The sequence below is a fragment of the Rhinoderma darwinii genome (assembly GCF_050947455.1).
Source record: "Rhinoderma darwinii isolate aRhiDar2 chromosome 5 unlocalized genomic scaffold, aRhiDar2.hap1 SUPER_5_unloc_21, whole genome shotgun sequence".
Taxonomy (NCBI): domain Eukaryota; kingdom Metazoa; phylum Chordata; class Amphibia; order Anura; family Rhinodermatidae; genus Rhinoderma; species Rhinoderma darwinii.
This window is the reverse complement of record NW_027461778.1, coordinates 173,481-187,250: the sequence shown is the minus strand read 5'-3', so window position 1 is coordinate 187,250 and position 13,770 is coordinate 173,481. Positions and strand designations below refer to the sequence as shown.

The 13,770-nt window shown below is 47.8% G+C and overlaps 9 non-coding genes across 9 annotated transcripts; all 9 read right to left on the bottom strand.

The window, feature by feature from the left end:
- Nucleotides 1-768: 768 nt before the first annotated feature.
- Nucleotides 769-959, bottom strand: LOC142687267 (U2 spliceosomal RNA). Its single transcript, XR_012856510.1, has one exon. It is a non-coding gene; the product is annotated as a U2 spliceosomal RNA (small nuclear RNA).
- A 1,288-nt stretch (nt 960-2,247) lies between these two features.
- Nucleotides 2,248-2,438, bottom strand: LOC142687265 (U2 spliceosomal RNA). The gene has a single exon (XR_012856508.1). It is a non-coding gene; the product is annotated as a U2 spliceosomal RNA (small nuclear RNA).
- Nucleotides 2,439-3,726: 1,288 nt separating this feature from the next.
- LOC142687264 (U2 spliceosomal RNA) lies at nt 3,727-3,917 on the bottom strand. Its single transcript, XR_012856507.1, has one exon. It is a non-coding gene; the product is annotated as a U2 spliceosomal RNA (small nuclear RNA).
- A 1,290-nt stretch (nt 3,918-5,207) lies between these two features.
- Nucleotides 5,208-5,398, bottom strand: LOC142687307 (U2 spliceosomal RNA). The gene has a single exon (XR_012856545.1). It is a non-coding gene; the product is annotated as a U2 spliceosomal RNA (small nuclear RNA).
- Nucleotides 5,399-6,686: 1,288 nt separating this feature from the next.
- Nucleotides 6,687-6,877, bottom strand: LOC142687263 (U2 spliceosomal RNA). Its single transcript, XR_012856506.1, has one exon. It is a non-coding gene; the product is annotated as a U2 spliceosomal RNA (small nuclear RNA).
- A 1,289-nt stretch (nt 6,878-8,166) lies between these two features.
- On the bottom strand, nt 8,167-8,357 carry LOC142687262 (U2 spliceosomal RNA). The gene has a single exon (XR_012856505.1). It is a non-coding gene; the product is annotated as a U2 spliceosomal RNA (small nuclear RNA).
- Nucleotides 8,358-9,633: 1,276 nt separating this feature from the next.
- Nucleotides 9,634-9,824, bottom strand: LOC142687260 (U2 spliceosomal RNA). Its single transcript, XR_012856504.1, has one exon. It is a non-coding gene; the product is annotated as a U2 spliceosomal RNA (small nuclear RNA).
- Nucleotides 9,825-11,105: 1,281 nt separating this feature from the next.
- Nucleotides 11,106-11,296, bottom strand: LOC142687259 (U2 spliceosomal RNA). The gene has a single exon (XR_012856503.1). It is a non-coding gene; the product is annotated as a U2 spliceosomal RNA (small nuclear RNA).
- A 1,292-nt stretch (nt 11,297-12,588) lies between these two features.
- LOC142687258 (U2 spliceosomal RNA) lies at nt 12,589-12,779 on the bottom strand. The gene has a single exon (XR_012856502.1). It is a non-coding gene; the product is annotated as a U2 spliceosomal RNA (small nuclear RNA).
- Nucleotides 12,780-13,770: the final 991 nt, after the last annotated feature.

The window sequence follows — 13,770 nt, the reverse complement described above, 5'->3', positions numbered from 1 at the left end:
GTTGCCTGAGAGGGCAACACTGCAACAGCCGGCCGCCAGGCTGTCTTTTTTTTGCACAGCTAGTTGCCTCCAGGAGGCCACAAGAGGGAGACAAGGGACTGCAAAATGGAAAATAGGCATCCACCAACTTTACAGACAACTTCTCCTTGCTCCTACAACCTCCATCCTTGCACAGTTTGTTATTCTTCTAGGTAACATAGTAACAAATCCAAATTGCTGCTCTCTTTGTAGGCAAGCAAGGCTTTGTTGCAACTGCAATTCTTACTTCTTCTTGAAATGTAGGGACGACAGTACATTCCATCACATCCATCTAGTGTACACAGGTAGGTCCATTGTGGCGGGCAGGCGAGCGGGCGGGCTGCTTTATTGGCTGTTTGCTGTTCCCCTACTCCACTCCACTATTTGACTGTTGTGCTGCATCAATCAATCAATCAATCAATCAATCAATCAATCAATCAATCAATCAATCAGTGGCTGGCTCAGGTGCAGCTCTTTAACTTACCTAAAAGGGAGGGCGGAGAGAAGACAAGGAAGGTGAATGAGGTGTTCCAATGTGAAATGCCGGAAACACAGAAACACAGACGACACACAACAAGAGGTGGCAATCTATTCATTAATTGCATTTAATCAATGAGCTCATTATCACTCATGCATTGTCCAACAGGTGTTGAAATAATGGGATTAAAAGGGGAGATCCCTTCAGAAAGACAGAAACAATAGCAAAGACAAAAAACACTTTTGGAATCTGCTTTTAGTCAACACATAAGGAAAGGGTGCACCGGTCCTGGAAATACTGCAATACCAGGTCAATGCGTGGAGTGGACAGAGCAAGCTCTATTTCCATCTCCCTGTTCTAAAAATCCATTTAATATATGGTCCCCAGATAGGGGACGTATCAGATATTAAACTGATAAGAACAGATACTACACTTGATCTTAGCCAAAAGGCCGAGAAGCGATAACCCGAACGGGCCGCGCGTTGCCCGAGCCTGCCCGATACTGCTGTTCAGCCCTTGCAGCGATTCAGCCTACTTCTAGGCAATTCCATGGGGCCCTGCAGGCTCACACACTCACAGCTACACGGGAGGTGAATAAAGGCCGGAGAGGAAGCCAGACAGGATTTGCTTCTTTTGCTTGCACCACAATGCAGTGCTGAAAGAGGAGGAATCTACATAAAAACGCCTTCCTGGCAACGCCCAAATGCCCTGCTGCCATGCAGATAAACACTGGCAGCGGCAGCAAGTGCATGCCCACAGCCACCCCTTGTTCCTTCACACCTTGTATCAGCTGTAATCCAGTCCAGTCCAGTGCTGCCTGCTGAGCAGCACTGACCAACACTGCCTGGGCCCAGGCTTTTATCTCTGAGGCCCCATTATGATGTCAGAAAGCTGGCTCTGGAATCCTGAGGGCTCCACTATGACACGTGCAAAGTTCCGTCTGAACTTTATATAAGACGGTGAGGCTCAGTCAGTCACTCAGTGTTGCCTGAGAGGGCAACACTGCAACAGCCGGCCGCCAGGCTGTCTTTTTTTTGCACAGCTAGTTGCCTCCAGGAGGCCACAAGAGGGAGACAAGGGACTGCAAAATGGAAAATAGGCATCCACCAACTTTACAGACAACTTCTCCTTGCTCCTACAACATCCATCCTTGCACAGTTTGTTATTCTTCTAGGTAACATAGTAACAAATCCAAATTGCTGCTCTCTTTGTAGGCAAGCAAGGCTTTGTTGCAACTGCAATTCTTACTTCTTCTTGAAATGTAGGGACGACAGTACATTCCATCACATCCATCTAGTGTACACAGGTAGGTCCATTGTGGCGGGCAGGCGAGCGGGCGGGCTGCTTTATTGGCTGTTTGCTGTTCCCCTACTCCACTCCACTATTTGACTGTTGTGCTGCATCAATCAATCAATCAATCAATCAATCAATCAATCAATCAATCAATCAATCAGTGGCTGGCTCAGGTGCAGCTCTTTAACTTACCTAAAAGGGAGGGCGGAGAGAAGACAAGGAAGGTGAATGAGGTGTTCCAATGTGAAATGCCGGAAACACAGAAACACAGACGACACACAACAAGAGGTGGCAATCTATTCATTAATTGCATTTAATCAATGAGCTCATTATCACTCATGCATTGTCCAACAGGTGTTGAAATAATGGGATTAAAAGGGGAGATCCCTTCAGAAAGACAGAAACAATAGCAAAGACAAAAAACACTTTTGGAATCTGCTTTTAGTCAACACATAAGGAAAGGGTGCACCGGTCCTGGAAATACTGCAATACCAGGTCAATGCGTGGAGTGGACAGAGCAAGCTCTATTTCCATCTCCCTGTTCTAAAAATCCATTTAATATATGGTCCCCAGATAGGGGACGTATCAGATATTAAACTGATAAGAACAGATACTACACTTGATCTTAGCCAAAAGGCCGAGAAGCGATAACCCGAACGGGCCGCGCGTTGCCCGAGCCTGCCCGATACTGCTGTTCAGCCCTTGCAGCGATTCAGCCTACTTCTAGGCAATTCCATGGGGCCCTGCAGGCTCACACACTCACAGCTACACGGGAGGTGAATAAAGGCCGGAGAGGAAGCCAGACAGGATTTGCTTCTTTTGCTTGCACCACAATGCAGTGCTGAAAGAGGAGGAATCTACATAAAAACGCCTTCCTGGCAACGCCCAAATGCCCTGCTGCCATGCAGATAAACACTGGCAGCGGCAGCAAGTGCATGCCCACAGCCACCCCTTGTTCCTTCACACCTTGTATCAGCTGTAATCCAGTCCAGTCCAGTGCTGCCTGCTGAGCAGCACTGACCAACACTGCCTGGGCCCAGGCTTTTATCTCTGAGGCCCCATTATGATGTCAGAAAGCTGGCTCTGGAATCCTGAGGGCTCCACTATGACACGTGCAAAGTTCCGTCTGAACTTTATATAAGACGGTGAGGCTCAGTCAGTCACTCAGTGTTGCCTGAGAGGGCAACACTGCAACAGCCGGCCGCCAGGCTGTCTTTTTTTTGCACAGCTAGTTGCCTCCAGGAGGCCACAAGAGGGAGACAAGGGACTGCAAAATGGAAAATAGGCATCCACCAACTTTACAGACAACTTCTCCTTGCTCCTACAACCTCCATCCTTGCACAGTTTGTTATTCTTCTAGGTAACATAGTAACAAATCCAAATTGCTGCTCTCTTTGTAGGCAAGCAAGGCTTTGTTGCAACTGCAATTCTTACTTCTTCTTGAAATGTAGGGACGACAGTACATTCCATCACATCCATCTAGTGTACACAGGTAGGTCCATTGTGGCGGGCAGGCGAGCGGGCGGGCTGCTTTATTGGCTGTTTGCTGTTCCCCTACTCCACTCCACTATTTGACTGTTGTGCTGCATCAATCAATCAATCAATCAATCAATCAATCAATCAATCAATCAATCAATCAGTGGCTGGCTCAGGTGCAGCTCTTTAACTTACCTAAAAGGGAGGGCGGAGAGAAGACAAGGAAGGTGAATGAGGTGTTCCAATGTGAAATGCCGGAAACACAGAAACACAGACGACACACAACAAGAGGTGGCAATCTATTCATTAATTGCATTTAATCAATGAGCTCATTATCACTCATGCATTGTCCAACAGGTGTTGAAATAATGGGATTAAAAGGGGAGATCCCTTCAGAAAGACAGAAACAATAGCAAAGACAAAAAACACTTTTGGAATCTGCTTTTAGTCAACACATAAGGAAAGGGTGCACCGGTCCTGGAAATACTGCAATACCAGGTCAATGCGTGGAGTGGACAGAGCAAGCTCTATTTCCATCTCCCTGTTCTAAAAATCCATTTAATATATGGTCCCCAGATAGGGGACGTATCAGATATTAAACTGATAAGAACAGATACTACACTTGATCTTAGCCAAAAGGCCGAGAAGCGATAACCCGAACGGGCCGCGCGTTGCCCGAGCCTGCCCGATACTGCTGTTCAGCCCTTGCAGCGATTCAGCCTACTTCTAGGCAATTCCATGGGGCCCTGCAGGCTCACACACTCACAGCTACACGGGAGGTGAATAAAGGCCGGAGAGGAAGCCAGACAGGATTTGCTTCTTTTGCTTGCACCACAATGCAGTGCTGAAAGAGGAGGAATCTACATAAAAACGCCTTCCTGGCAACGCCCAAATGCCCTGCTGCCATGCAGATAAACACTGGCAGCGGCAGCAAGTGCATGCCCACAGCCACCCCTTGTTCCTTCACACCTTGTATCAGCTGTAATCCAGTCCAGTCCAGTGCTGCCTGCTGAGCAGCACTGACCAACACTGCCTGGGCCCAGGCTTTTATCTCTGAGGCCCCATTATGATGTCAGAAAGCTGGCTCTGGAATCCTGAGGGCTCCACTATGACACGTGCAAAGTTCCGTCTGAACTTTATATAAGACGGTGAGGCTCAGTCAGTCACTCAGTGTTGCCTGAGAGGGCAACACTGCAACAGCCGGCCGCCAGGCTGTCTTTTTTTTGCACAGCTAGTTGCCTCCAGGAGGCCACAAGAGGGAGACAAGGGACTGCAAAATGGAAAATAGGCATCCACCAACTTTACAGACAACTTCTCCTTGCTCCTACAACATCCATCCTTGCACAGTTTGTTATTCTTCTAGGTAACATAGTAACAAATCCAAATTGCTGCTCTCTTTGTAGGCAAGCAAGGCTTTGTTGCAACTGCAATTCTTACTTCTTCTTGAAATGTAGGGACGACAGTACATTCCATCACATCCATCTAGTGTACACAGGTAGGTCCATTGTGGCGGGCAGGCGAGCGGGCGGGCTGCTTTATTGGCTGTTTGCTGTTCCCCTACTCCACTCCACTATTTGACTGTTGTGCTGCATCAATCAATCAATCAATCAATCAATCAATCAATCAATCAGTGGCTGGCTCAGGTGCAGCTCTTTAACTTACCTAAAAGGGAGGGCGGAGAGAAGACAAGGAAGGTGAATGAGGTGTTCCAATGTGAAATGCCGGAAACACAGAAACACAGACGACACACAACAAGAGGTGGCAATCTATTCATTAATTGCATTTAATCAATGAGCTCATTATCACTCATGCATTGTCCAACAGGTGTTGAAATAATGGGATTAAAAGGGGAGATCCCTTCAGAAAGACAGAAACAATAGCAAAGACAAAAAACACTTTTGGAATCTGCTTTTAGTCAACACATAAGGAAAGGGTGCACCGGTCCTGGTGCACCGGTCCTGGAAATACTGCAATACCAGGTCAATGCGTGGAGTGGACAGAGCAAGCTCTATTTCCATCTCCCTGTTCTAAAAATCCATTTAATATATGGTCCCCAGATAGGGGACGTATCAGATATTAAACTGATAAGAACAGATACTACACTTGATCTTAGCCAAAAGGCCGAGAAGCGATAACCCGAACGGGCCGCGCGTTGCCCGAGCCTGCCCGATACTGCTGTTCAGCCCTTGCAGCGATTCAGCCTACTTCTAGGCAATTCCATGGGGCCCTGCAGGCTCACACACTCACAGCTACACGGGAGGTGAATAAAGGCCGGAGAGGAAGCCAGACAGGATTTGCTTCTTTTGCTTGCACCACAATGCAGTGCTGAAAGAGGAGGAATCTACATAAAAACGCCTTCCTGGCAACGCCCAAATGCCCTGCTGCCATGCAGATAAACACTGGCAGCGGCAGCAAGTGCATGCCCACAGCCACCCCTTGTTCCTTCACACCTTGTATCAGCTGTAATCCAGTCCAGTCCAGTGCTGCCTGCTGAGCAGCACTGACCAACACTGCCTGGGCCCAGGCTTTTATCTCTGAGGCCCCATTATGATGTCAGAAAGCTGGCTCTGGAATCCTGAGGGCTCCACTATGACACGTGCAAAGTTCCGTCTGAACTTTATATAAGACGGTGAGGCTCAGTCAGTCACTCAGTGTTGCCTGAGAGGGCAACACTGCAACAGCCGGCCGCCAGGCTGTCTTTTTTTTGCACAGCTAGTTGCCTCCAGGAGGCCACAAGAGGGAGACAAGGGACTGCAAAATGGAAAATAGGCATCCACCAACTTTACAGACAACTTCTCCTTGCTCCTACAACCTCCATCCTTGCACAGTTTGTTATTCTTCTAGGTAACATAGTAACAAATCCAAATTGCTGCTCTCTTTGTAGGCAAGCAAGGCTTTGTTGCAACTGCAATTCTTACTTCTTCTTGAAATGTAGGGACGACAGTACATTCCATCACATCCATCTAGTGTACACAGGTAGGTCCATTGTGGCGGGCAGGCGAGCGGGCGGGCTGCTTTATTGGCTGTTTGCTGTTCCCCTACTCCACTCCACTATTTGACTGTTGTGCTGCATCAATCAATCAATCAATCAATCAATCAATCAATCAATCAATCAATCAATCAGTGGCTGGCTCAGGTGCAGCTCTTTAACTTACCTAAAAGGGAGGGCGGAGAGAAGACAAGGAAGGTGAATGAGGTGTTCCAATGTGAAATGCCGGAAACACAGAAACACAGACGACACACAACAAGAGGTGGCAATCTATTCATTAATTGCATTTAATCAATGAGCTCATTATCACTCATGCATTGTCCAACAGGTGTTGAAATAATGGGATTAAAAGGGGAGATCCCTTCAGAAAGACAGAAACAATAGCAAAGACAAAAAACACTTTTGGAATCTGCTTTTAGTCAACACATAAGGAAAGGGTGCACCGGTCCTGGAAATACTGCAATACCAGGTCAATGCGTGGAGTGGACAGAGCAAGCTCTATTTCCATCTCCCTGTTCTAAAAATCCATTTAATATATGGTCCCCAGATAGGGGACGTATCAGATATTAAACTGATAAGAACAGATACTACACTTGATCTTAGCCAAAAGGCCGAGAAGCGATAACCCGAACGGGCCGCGCGTTGCCCGAGCCTGCCCGATACTGCTGTTCAGCCCTTGCAGCGATTCAGCCTACTTCTAGGCAATTCCATGGGGCCCTGCAGGCTCACACACTCACAGCTACACGGGAGGTGAATAAAGGCCGGAGAGGAAGCCAGACAGGATTTGCTTCTTTTGCTTGCACCACAATGCAGTGCTGAAAGAGGAGGAATCTACATAAAAACGCCTTCCTGGCAACGCCCAAATGCCCTGCTGCCATGCAGATAAACACTGGCAGCGGCAGCAAGTGCATGCCCACAGCCACCCCTTGTTCCTTCACACCTTGTATCAGCTGTAATCCAGTCCAGTCCAGTGCTGCCTGCTGAGCAGCACTGACCAACACTGCCTGGGCCCAGGCTTTTATCTCTGAGGCCCCATTATGATGTCAGAAAGCTGGCTCTGGAATCCTGAGGGCTCCACTATGACACGTGCAAAGTTCCGTCTGAACTTTATATAAGACGGTGAGGCTCAGTCAGTCACTCAGTGTTGCCTGAGAGGGCAACACTGCAACAGCCGGCCGCCAGGCTGTCTTTTTTTTGCACAGCTAGTTGCCTCCAGGAGGCCACAAGAGGGAGACAAGGGACTGCAAAATGGAAAATAGGCATCCACCAACTTTACAGACAACTTCTCCTTGCTCCTACAACCTCCATCCTTGCACAGTTTGTTATTCTTCTAGGTAACATAGTAACAAATCCAAATTGCTGCTCTCTTTGTAGGCAAGCAAGGCTTTGTTGCAACTGCAATTCTTACTTCTTCTTGAAATGTAGGGACGACAGTACATTCCATCACATCCATCTAGTGTACACAGGTAGGTCCACTGTGGCGGGCAGGCGAGCGGGCGGGCTGCTTTATTGGCTGTTTGCTGTTCCCCTACTCCACTCCACTATTTGACTGTTGTGCTGCATCAATCAATCAATCAATCAATCAATCAATCAATCAATCAATCAATCAATCAAGTGGCTGGCTCAGGTGCAGCTCTTTAACTTACCTAAAAGGGAGGGCGGAGAGAAGACAAGGAAGGTGAATGAGGTGTTCCAATGTGAAATGCCGGAAACACAGAAACACAGACGACACACAACAAGAGGTGGCAATCTATTCATTAATTGCATTTAATCAATGAGCTCATTATCACTCATGCATTGTCCAACAGGTGTTGAAATAATGGGATTAAAAGGGGAGATCCCTTCAGAAAGACAGAAACAATAGCAAAGACAAAAAACACTTTTGGAATCTGCTTTTAGTCAACACATAAGGAAAGGGTGCACCGGTCCTGGAAATACTGCAATACCAGGTCAATGCGTGGAGTGGACAGAGCAAGCTCTATTTCCATCTCCCTGTTCTAAAAATCCATTTAATATATGGTCCCCAGATAGGGGACGTATCAGATATTAAACTGATAAGAACAGATACTACACTTGATCTTAGCCAAAAGGCCGAGAAGCGATAACCCGAACGGGCCGCGCGTTGCCCGAGCCTGCCCGATACTGCTGTTCAGCCCTTGCAGCGATTCAGCCTACTTCTAGGCAATTCCATGGGGCCCTGCAGGCTCACACACTCACAGCTACACGGGAGGTGAATAAAGGCCGGAGAGGAAGCCAGACAGGATTTGCTTCTTTTGCTTGCACCACAATGCAGTGCTGAAAGAGGAGGAATCTACATAAAAACGCCTTCCTGGCAACGCCCAAATGCCCTGCTGCCATGCAGATAAACACTGGCAGCGGCAGCAAGTGCATGCCCACAGCCACCCCTTGTTCCTTCACACCTTGTATCAGCTGTAATCCAGTCCAGTCCAGTGCTGCCTGCTGAGCAGCACTGACCAACACTGCCTGGGCCCAGGCTTTTATCTCTGAGGCCCCATTATGATGTCAGAAAGCTGGCTCTGGAATCCTGAGGGCTCCACTATGACACGTGCAAAGTTCCGTCTGAACTTTATATAAGACGGTGAGGCTCAGTCAGTCACTCAGTGTTGCCTGAGAGGGCAACACTGCAACAGCCGGCCGCCAGGCTGTCTTTTTTTTGCACAGCTAGTTGCCTCCAGGAGGCCACAAGAGGGAGACAAGGGACTGCAAAATGGAAAATAGGCATCCACCAACTTTACAGACAACTTCTCCTTGCTCCTACAACCTCCATCCTTGCACAGTTTGTTATTCTTCTAGGTAACATAGTAACAAATCCAAATTGCTGCTCTCTTTGTAGGCAAGCAAGGCTTTGTTGCAACTGCAATTCTTACTTCTTCTTGAAATGTAGGGACGACAGTACATTTCATCACATCCATCTAGTGTACACAGGTAGGTCCATTGTGGCGGGCAGGCGAGCGGGCGGGCTGCTTTATTGGCTGTTTGCTGTTCCCCTACTCCACTCCACTATTTGACTGTTGTGCTGCATCAATCAATCAATCAATCAATCAATCAATCAATCAATCAGTGGCTGGCTCAGGTGCAGCTCTTTAACTTACCTAAAAGGGAGGGCGGAGAGAAGACAAGGAAGGTGAATGAGGTGTTCCAATGTGAAATGCCGGAAACACAGAAACACAGACGACACACAACAAGAGGTGGCAATCTATTCATTAATTGCATTTAATCAATGAGCTCATTATCACTCATGCATTGTCCAACAGGTGTTGAAATAATGGGATTAAAAGGGGAGATCCCTTCAGAAAGACAGAAACAATAGCAAAGACAAAAAACACTTTTGGAATCTGCTTTTAGTCAACACATAAGGAAAGGGTGCACCGGTCCTGGAAATACTGCAATACCAGGTCAATGCGTGGAGTGGACAGAGCAAGCTCTATTTCCATCTCCCTGTTCTAAAAATCCATTTAATATATGGTCCCCAGATAGGGGACGTATCAGATATTAAACTGATAAGAACAGATACTACACTTGATCTTAGCCAAAAGGCCGAGAAGCGATAACCCGAACGGGCCGCGCGTTGCCCGAGCCTGCCCGATACTGCTGTTCAGCCCTTGCAGCGATTCAGCCTACTTCTAGGCAATTCCATGGGGCCCTGCAGGCTCACACACTCACAGCTACACGGGAGGTGAATAAAGGCCGGAGAGGAAGCCAGACAGGATTTGCTTCTTTTGCTTGCACCACAATGCAGTGCTGAAAGAGGAGGAATCTACATAAAAACGCCTTCCTGGCAACGCCCAAATGCCCTGCTGCCATGCAGATAAACACTGGCAGCGGCAGCAAGTGCATGCCCACAGCCACCCCTTGTTCCTTCACACCTTGTATCAGCTGTAATCCAGTCCAGTCCAGTGCTGCCTGCTGAGCAGCACTGACCAACACTGCCTGGGCCCAGGCTTTTATCTCTGAGGCCCCATTATGATGTCAGAAAGCTGGCTCTGGAATCCTGAGGGCTCCACTATGACACGTGCAAAGTTCCGTCTGAACTTTATATAAGACGGTGAGGCTCAGTCAGTCACTCAGTGTTGCCTGAGAGGGCAACACTGCAACAGCCGGCCGCCAGGCTGTCTTTTTTTTGCACAGCTAGTTGCCTCCAGGAGGCCACAAGAGGGAGACAAGGGACTGCAAAATGGAAAATAGGCATCCACCAACTTTACAGACAACTTCTCCTTGCTCCTACAACCTCCATCCTTGCACAGTTTGTTATTCTTCTAGGTAACATAGTAACAAATCCAAATTGCTGCTCTCTTTGTAGGCAAGCAAGGCTTTGTTGCAACTGCAATTCTTACTTCTTCTTGAAATGTAGGGACGACAGTACATTCCATCACATCCATCTAGTGTACACAGGTAGGTCCATTGTGGCGGGCAGGCGAGCGGGCTTGGCTGCTTTATTGGCTGTTTGCTGTTCCCCTACTCCACTCCACTATTTGACTGTTGTGCTGCATCAATCAATCAATCAATCAATCAATCAATCAATCAATCAATCAGTGGCTGGCTCAGGTGCAGCTCTTTAACTTACCTAAAAGGGAGGGCGGAGAGAAGACAAGGAAGGTGAATGAGGTGTTCCAATGTGAAATGCCGGAAACACAGAAACACAGACGACACACAACAAGAGGTGGCAATCTATTCATTAATTGCATTTAATCAATGAGCTCATTATCACTCATGCATTGTCCAACAGGTGTTGAAATAATGGGATTAAAAGGGGAGATCCCTTCAGAAAGACAGAAACAATAGCAAAGACAAAAAACACTTTTGGAATCTGCTTTTAGTCAACACATAAGGAAAGGGTGCACCGGTCCTGGAAATACTGCAATACCAGGTCAATGCGTGGAGTGGACAGAGCAAGCTCTATTTCCATCTCCCTGTTCTAAAAATCCATTTAATATATGGTCCCCAGATAGGGGACGTATCAGATATTAAACTGATAAGAACAGATACTACACTTGATCTTAGCCAAAAGGCCGAGAAGCGATAACCCGAACGGGCCGCGCGTTGCCCGAGCCTGCCCGATACTGCTGTTCAGCCCTTGCAGCGATTCAGCCTACTTCTAGGCAATTCCATGGGGCCCTGCAGGCTCACACACTCACAGCTACACGGGAGGTGAATAAAGGCCGGAGAGGAAGCCAGACAGGATTTGCTTCTTTTGCTTGCACCACAATGCAGTGCTGAAAGAGGAGGAATCTACATAAAAACGCCTTCCTGGCAACGCCCAAATGCCCTGCTGCCATGCAGATAAACACTGGCAGCGGCAGGAAGTGCATGCCCACAGCCACCCCTTGTTCCTTCACACCTTGTATCAGCTGTAATCCAGTCCAGTCCAGTGCTGCCTGCTGAGCAGCACTGACCAACACTGCCTGGGCCCAGGCTTTTATCTCTGAGGCCCCATTATGATGTCAGAAAGCTGGCTCTGGAATCCTGAGGGCTCCACTATGACACGTGCAAAGTTCCGTCTGAACTTTATATAAGACGGTGAGGCTCAGTCAGTCACTCAGTGTTGCCTGAGAGGGCAACACTGCAACAGCCGGCCGCCAGGCTGTCTTTTTTTTGCACAGCTAGTTGCCTCCAGGAGGCCACAAGAGGGAGACAAGGGACTGCAAAATGGAAAATAGGCATCCACCAACTTTACAGACAACTTCTCCTTGCTCCTACAACCTCCATCCTTGCACAGTTTGTTATTCTTCTAGGTAACATAGTAACAAATCCAAATTGCTGCTCTCTTTGTAGGCAAGCAAGGCTTTGTTGCAACTGCAATTCTTACTTCTTCTTGAAATGTAGGGACGACAGTACATTCCATCACATCCATCTAGTGTACACAGGTAGGTCCATTGTGGCGGGCAGGCGAGCGGGCGGGCTGCTTTATTGGCTGTTTGCTGTTCCCCTACTCCACTCCACTATTTGACTGTTGTGCTGCATCAATCAATCAATCAATCAATCAATCAATCAATCAATCAATCAATCAATCAATCAGTGGCTGGCTCAGGTGCAGCTCTTTAACTTACCTAAAAGGGAGGGCGGAGAGAAGACAAGGAAGGTGAATGAGGTGTTCCAATGTGAAATGCCGGAAACACAGAAACACAGACGACACACAACAAGAGGTGGCAATCTATTCATTAATTGCATTTAATCAATGAGCTCATTATCACTCATGCATTGTCCAACAGGTGTTGAAATAATGGGATTAAAAGGGGAGATCCCTTCAGAAAGACAGAAACAATAGCAAAGACAAAAAACACTTTTGGAATCTGCTTTTAGTCAACACATAAGGAAAGGGTGCACCGGTCCTGGAAATACTGCAATACCAGGTCAATGCGTGGAGTGGACAGAGCAAGCTCTATTTCCATCTCCCTGTTCTAAAAATCCATTTAATATATGGTCCCCAGATAGGGGACGTATCAGATATTAAACTGATAAGAACAGATACTACACTTGATCTTAGCCAAAAGGCCGAGAAGCGATAACCCGAACGGGCCGCGCGTTGCCCGAGCCTGCCCGATACTGCTGTTCAGCCCTTGCAGCGATTCAGCCTACTTCTAGGCAATTCCATGGGGCCCTGCAGGCTCACACACTCACAGCTACACGGGAGGTGAATAAAGGCCGGAGAGGAAGCCAGACAGGATTTGCTTCTTTTGCTTGCACCACAATGCAGTGCTGAAAGAGGAGGAATCTACATAAAAACGCCTTCCTGGCAACGCCCAAATGCCCTGCTGCCATGCAGATAAACACTGGCAGCGGCAGCAAGTGCATGCCCACAGCCACCCCTTGTTCCTTCACACCTTGTATCAGCTGTAATCCAGTCCAGTCCAGTGCTGCCTGCTGAGCAGCACTGACCAACACTGCCTGGGCCCAGGCTTTTATCTCTGAGGCCCCATTATGATGTCAGAAAGCTGGCTCTGGAATCCTGAGGGCTCCACTATGACACGTGCAAAGTTCCGTCTGAACTTTATATAAGACGGTGAGGCTCAGTCAGTCACTCAGTGTTGCCTGAGAGGGCAACACTGCAACAGCCGGCCGCCAGGCTGTCTTTTTTTTGCACAGCTAGTTGCCTCCAGGAGGCCACAAGAGGGAGACAAGGGACTGCAAAATGGAAAATAGGCATCCACCAACTTTACAGACAACTTCTCCTTGCTCCTACAACCTCCATCCTTGCACAGTTTGTTATTCTTCTAGGTAACATAGTAACAAATCCAAATTGCTGCTCTCTTTGTAGGCAAGCAAGGCTTTGTTGCAACTGCAATTCTTACTTCTTCTTGAAATGTAGGGACGACAGTACATTCCATCACATCCATCTAGTGTACACAGGTAGGTCCATTGTGGCGGGCAGGCGAGCGGGCGGGCTGCTTTATTGGCTGTTTGCTGTTCCCCTACTCCACTCCACTATTTGACTGTTGTGCTGCATCAATCAATCAATCAATCAATCAATCAATCAATCAATCAATCAATCAATCAG